Here is a 6,833-nt window from a genome sequence, read left to right as displayed (position 1 = left end):
TCCCAGTCACCTGTCAGAAACAAAGAGCCCTGTGCTGGTCCATCAACTGGATTTGACAAATGTTTAACACCGTTCTAATGGAATTGTTTTGTATTTTTTACATAAATACTGTAGCCCTTTTCCATGAATATGGATAGGTACTGTATCTTTGTGATTTGTAACAATGTATGACATAATAATACATCTCTTTAGTCTGTAATATATTACTGCACTCTACAACAGCATGGTGTGTTTTCTATTGATCATTCATTTCTGCTCACTGAATGTCATCTCTATCTCAGTTTGAAATGTCATGATTTTCCCGCAAAAATAATTAGTTCCACGGAATATATTCACTTACATGAATATAACACAGACATTCAAATATCAATATTTAATATCATTGGTAATTTGGAAATAAATACATCAAGCAAAGGCTGTAAACAGGACAAAATTACAAAATGTTTTGTATTCAATACACAAATTGCTAATTATATTAATCAAAGCCAGTCAAAAACAACAATCTGTCAATGCTACAAAAGGCCATGTATGGTGGTGTAGTGCTGCTTAAGCAGTTATTAATATACAAATCCCCCTAGCAACTGACTCAGGGTCAGTATCCAACTCTTTCACAGAGTGACACATAATGACATCTTAGTGTATGCTGTTTCCCACTCAGGATTGCCCTAGGTCGGATACATCAGCCCCTAGGTGGGGTACATCAGCCCCTAGGTGGGGTACATCAGCCCCTAGGTGGGGTACATCAGCCCCTAGGTGGGATACATCAGCCCCTAGGTGGGGTACATCAGCCCCTAGGTGGGGTACATCAGCCCCTAGGTGGGGTACATCAGCCCCTAGGTGGGATACATCAGCCCCTAGGAGGGATACATCAGCCCCTAGGTGGGATACATCAGCCCCTAGGTGGGGTACATCAGCCCCTAGGTGGGGTACATCAGCCCCTAGGGGGTACATCAGCCCCTAGGGGGTACATCAGCCCCTAGGTCGGGTACATCAGCCCCTAGGTGGGGTACATCAGCCCCTAGGTGGGGTACATCAGCCCCTAGGTGGGGTACATCAGCCCCTAGGTGGGGTACATCAGCCCCTAGGTCTGATACATCAGCCCCTAGGTCTGGTACATCAGCCACTAGGAGGGATACATCAGCCACTAGGAGGGATACATCAGCCCCTAGGTGGGATACATCAGCCCCTAGGTCGGATACATCAGCCCCTAGGTGGGATACATCAGCCCCTAGGTGGGGTACATCAGCCCCTAGGTGGGGTACATCAGCCCCTAGGTGGGGTACATCAGCCCCTAGGTGGGGTACATCAGCCCCTAGGTGGGGTACATCAGCCCCTAGGTGGGGTACATCAGCCCCTAGGTGGGGTACATCAGCCTCTTGGTGGGGTACATCAGCCCCTAGGTGGGGAAAGAAGACTTCCCTGGCTAACGCTCTTGTACGTACCACAAGCTCTCCTCTCACTTTCTACCACGTGGGCCTGTGCATCAGCCAGCCTACAAGACTGCTTTGAGATAAGGATGTTATAGTTACTGCACACTGGAGAGTTACTTTGGTCTTAATTTTAAATGTTTTCTCTGTAAATCCTCTCATATACACTGGCAGCTTTCAGATATCGCAGTCATGTTTATATGTGAAAGGCAGCTACATTTCTGTGTGTGAGATATTCTAATCTGAAGGATCTCCAAAGACATAGGTTTGTCTGTCAGCGACAGCTCTAACATGCAGGTTAACAGACCATCTGAAACCAAGGCATGGTTCTATTTATACAGTGTAAAATAAATATGAAAATAGTACATTCAATATTACATTATCATTAATTTGGCATTGACGTTTCTCAGCAGAACACATTAATGTATTAAAACGGCACACACCACACACAAACCTCTTTGAAATGTTACAGACTTCACACAGGGCAGAGATTGATAAAAGCCTTGTTCAGCACCATGAAACAGACGGAGAGAGCCCATCAACTGAACAATTATATTAGAAATAAATATACCTTTTTTTACATGACAACTATCTATGTGACTACCAGCAGGGTCATTTGACATTGTAAAGGCTACAATAGCAAAGACTAAAGCTAGGGATCACAGAAGGATTATGTAAAGAGTGAAGAATACGTTTGTGTGCATGTGTGTATGCCTGCGTGCATCCTTGTGTGCATACGTCCTTGCAATAGCGTGTGTGTGAGCGTGTGAGCATGTGGGTGTGTGTGAGCATGTGGGTGTGTGTGTGCGTGTGCGTGTGTGTGTGCGTGTGCGTGTGCGCGTGTGTGTGTGCGTGTGTGTGTGAGCAAGAAAGAGAAAAGGGCAGTTATAAGGGGCATGTAAAGGCATTTCTCAGGACCAGTAGAAGAGTGTTCACTTATCTTCCTTCATGGGAAACAATGACCTCTATCTCTACATTGTGTCTGTATCTGGAAAAAAACACAAGTGTGTTTTGCTGCACACAAAACTCATTGTCTTACGTCAGATGGAGCGTTGACTACGTTGAGGTTATGAGTGAAGGAGTGGCACCACCTGTCAGAAGACAATCCATTCACCTAACTAACAGTGACTAACATTGTCAGAAGACAATCCACACCCCTGACTAATGTCAGTGTCAGAAGACAATCCACACCCCTGACTTTCAGTGTCAGAAGACAATCTACACCCCTGACTAACAGTGTCAGAAGACAATCCACACCCCTGACTAACAGTGTCAATGACTAACAGAAAGACAATCTACACCCCTGACTAACAGTGTCAGAAGACAATCTACACCCCTGACTAACATTGTCAGAAGACAATCTACACCCCTGACTAATTGTGTCAGAAGACAATCCACACCCCTGACTAACAGTGTCAGAAGACAATCCACACCCAGTGTCAGAAGACAATGACTAACAGTGTCAGAAGACAATCTACACCCCTGACTAACATTGTCAGAAGACAATCCCCACCCCTGACTAATGGGGACCTACTTTTGACATGTCTCTTTAAAAGTTTTCACATTGGGTCTCTGAGTGGCACAGCTGTCTAAGGCATTGCAGTGCAGTGCTTGAGGGGTCACAGAGAAAGTGAGGGAGGAACCTGTTATCCCAGAGAGTTCTGCTTCTTCAGGCTGTCTGAGTGCCTCACTCACTCTTTCTGTCACCGATCCCGTAAGGTTAATAAAGATTGCAACCCAGAGTATAGACTTAGAGTAATTTGCAAGTAATACACTCAGTTCTCAATTTGGTGTTTTCCCTTTATATCCCCTACTATGGTTCACCCCGCCCAGTGTGATGTCCCGTAACTTAATACATAGTTGTCTCTGCTGGGCAGAGTTTGGCTTATTGGCAGTTAGTTACCCAATCCTTCTTCCTCTTATTGCTATCATGTGCTAGCAGTAGTAAGACTGGAACATGGCTTGTATCCTCAAAACTCCTCATTATATATAGTTTTGCTTGATTTTACAAGGCAAGTCAGTGAAGAACAAATTCGTATTTTCAATGACGGCCTAGGAACAGTGGGTTAACGGCCTAGGGACAGTGGGTTAACGGCCTAGGGACAGTGGGTTAACGGCCTAGGGACAGTGGGTTAACGGCCTAGGGACAGTGGGTTAACGGCCTAGGGACAGTGGGTTAACTGCCAAGTTCAGGAGCGGAATGACAGATTTTTTCCATGTCAGCTCAGGGATTTGATCTTGTAACTTTTCGGTTACTAGTCCAACGCTCTAACCACTAGGCTACCTGCCACCCTAACAAAGAAAGATAGTAATTAATAACAAATGTAAAGAGCTATGTAGCAATATGTGTAAACAAAACATCACGCGATAGGGCTTTAGTAATCATCAGTACATTTAAACAGCAGTTCTGTTTCAGGTCTCTTTCTCACATTTCATAGATGGGAACTGCGCTTTATCACACAGATAGAGTAATTGTATTGACTTAACCATGGATAAACATACAGGAGTACCTATGTACTAGGAATAACATTTCCTTACAGAACCCAAAAGGGTTATCCAAAAGGGGTATCCTTTTTTCTAAGAGGGTAGTTGTATCAGTGGAGGCTGCTGAGGGGAGGAAGGCTCATAATAATGGTTGGAATGGAGCAAATGGAATGGCATCAACCACATGGAAACCATGTGTTAATGTATTTGCACAAATTGCACTCCAGCCATTTCCACTAGCCCGTCCTCGTTAATTAAGGTGCCACCAACCTCCTGTGAGTTGTATCATTACATGTTTATGAGTTAAGGAATTAAAGAAGTAGGGAAGAGAAATAAAGAGAGAGGGAGAAGTCGAGAGGTTGGCGACTGTACTCCCCCCTGTTGGTTTAGCTGACCTGAGATTGAGGTGTTCTGACCCTGACTTGGCTTCGGGATCCCGAGGGGGAGAGAAAAGACAGAAAGGGGAGATAGATAGTATACCACTGTCCTGTACTGATACCTAGAACACTTTCCCCTATCTAGAGGAGAACTGTTTCATATGTATAGCTTTATTTGAAAGTATAGGAGACAGTCAGAGATGTGACATATTGGAGACAGTAAGAGATGTGACATATAGGAGACAGTAAGAGATGTGAAGTATAGGAGACAGTAAAGAGATGTGAAGTATAGGAGACAGTAAAGAGATGTGAAGTATAGGAGACAGTAAAGAGATGTGAAGTATAGGGGACAGTCAGAGATGTGAAGTATAGGAGACAGTCAGAGATGTGAAGTATAGGAGACAGTCAGAGATGTGAAGTATAGGAGACAGTCAGAGATGTGAAGTATAGGAGACAGTCAGAGATGTGAAGTATAGGAGACAGTAAAGAGACATGTATGTGCAGTCAGTAGGGGGCAGCACTGTTCTGTACCTGTTAGTGGGAGGGCTCTTTGGCTTCTTCTGTACTTTCCTGGCTTGTCCTGGAGACTCACCCACCCTGAGAGAACAGAACCATACACATCAGAATAATTATGATTTTATCTGAATTCTGTCAGCCAATTGTGTCAACAGTTCAGTCTGTAATTCATTGAATCATTTGCACATAAAAAAGGCAATACAATATGAAGATGAGAATTAAAATACAAAATAAATGTACAAGTTGAGGAGAGGTAAAAAACTAAAAGACCCGAAGCGTTTTGTAAAGCACCTCCCTATTTGAAATAGTAATGGAAAAAAATGTAATATCACCCAATGCTTCAACCCAATGACATCTACCTAAATCAAATCAAATCAAAATCAAATCAAATTTTATTTGTCACATACACATGGTTAGCAGATGTTAATGCGAGTGTAGCGAAATGCTTGTGCTTCTAGTTCCGACAATGCAGTAATAACCAACAAGTAATCTAACTAACAATTCCTAAACTACTGTCTTATACACAGTGTAAGGGGATAAAGAATATGTACATAAGGATATATGAATGAGTGATGGTACAGAGCAGCATAGGCAAGATACAGTAGATGGTATCGAGTACAGTATATACATATGAGATGAGTATGTAAACAAAGTGGCATAGTTAAAGTGGCTAGCGATACATGTATTACATAAGGATGCAGTCGATGAGAAGGTGAATTCACCAATTTGTAAGTCGCTCTGGATAAGAGCGTCTGCTAAATGACTTAAATGTAAAATGTAAATGAGTACAGTATATACGTATGCATATGAGATTCATAATGTAGGGTAAGTAACATTATATAAGGTAGCATTGTTTAAAGTGGCTAGTGATATATTTACATCATTTCCCATCAATTCCCATTATTAAAGTGGCTGGAGTTGAGTCAGTGTCAGTGTGTTGGCAGCAGCCACTCAATGTTAGTGGTGGCTGTTTAACAGTCTGATGGCCTTGAGATAGAAGCTGTTTTTCAGTCTCTCGGTCCCAGCTTTGATGCACCTGTACTGACCTCGCCTTCTGGATGATAGCGGGGTGAACAGGCAGTGGCTCGGGTGGTTGATGTCCTTGATGATCTTTATGGCCTTCCTGTAACATCGGGTGGTGTAGGTGTCCTGGAGGGCAGGTAGTTTGCCCCCGGTGATGCGTTGTGCAGACCTCACTACCCTCTGGAGAGCCTTACGGTTGAGGGCGGAGCAGTTGCCGTACCAGGCGGTGATACAGCCCGCCAGGATGCTCTCGATTGTGCATCTGTAGAAGTTTGTGAGTGCTTTTGGTGACAAGCCGAATTTCTTCAGCCTCCTGAGGTTGAAGAGGCGCTGCTGCGCCTTCTTCACGATGCTGTCTGTGTGAGTGGACCAATTCAGTTTGTCTGTGATGTGTATGCCGAGGAACTTAAAACTTGCTACTCTCTCCACTACTGTTCCATCGATGTGGATAGGGGTGTTCCCTCTGCTGTTTCCTGAAGTCTACAATCATCTCCTTAGTTTTGTTGACGTTGAGTGTGAGGTTATTTTCCTGACACCACACTCCGAGGGCCCTCACCTCCTCCCTGTAGGCCGTCTCGTCGTTGTTGGTAATCAAGCCTACCACTGTTGTGTCGTCCGCAAACTTGATGATTGAGTTGGAGGCGTGCGTGGCCACGCAGTCGTGGGTGAACAGGGAGTACAGGAGAGGGCTCAGAACGCACCCTTGTGGGGCCCCAGTGTTGAGGATCAGCGGGGAGGAGATGTTGTTACCTACCCTCACCACCTGGGGGCGGCCCGTCAGGAAGTCCAGTACCCAGTTGCACAGGGCGGGGTCGAGACCCAGGGTCTCGAGCTTGATGACGAGCTTGGAGGGTACTATGGTGTTGAATGCCGAGCTGTAGTCGATGAACAGCATTCTCACATAGGTATTCCTCTTGTCCAGATGGGTTAGGGCAGTGTGCAGTGTGGTTGAGATTGCATCGTTTGTGGACCTATTTGAGCGGTAAGCAAATTGGAGTGGGTCTAG

Source organism: Oncorhynchus masou, chromosome 14 (assembly GCF_036934945.1).
Source record: "Oncorhynchus masou masou isolate Uvic2021 chromosome 14, UVic_Omas_1.1, whole genome shotgun sequence".
Lineage (NCBI taxonomy): Eukaryota > Metazoa > Chordata > Actinopteri > Salmoniformes > Salmonidae > Oncorhynchus > Oncorhynchus masou.
This window is presented reverse-complemented; position numbering follows the sequence as displayed.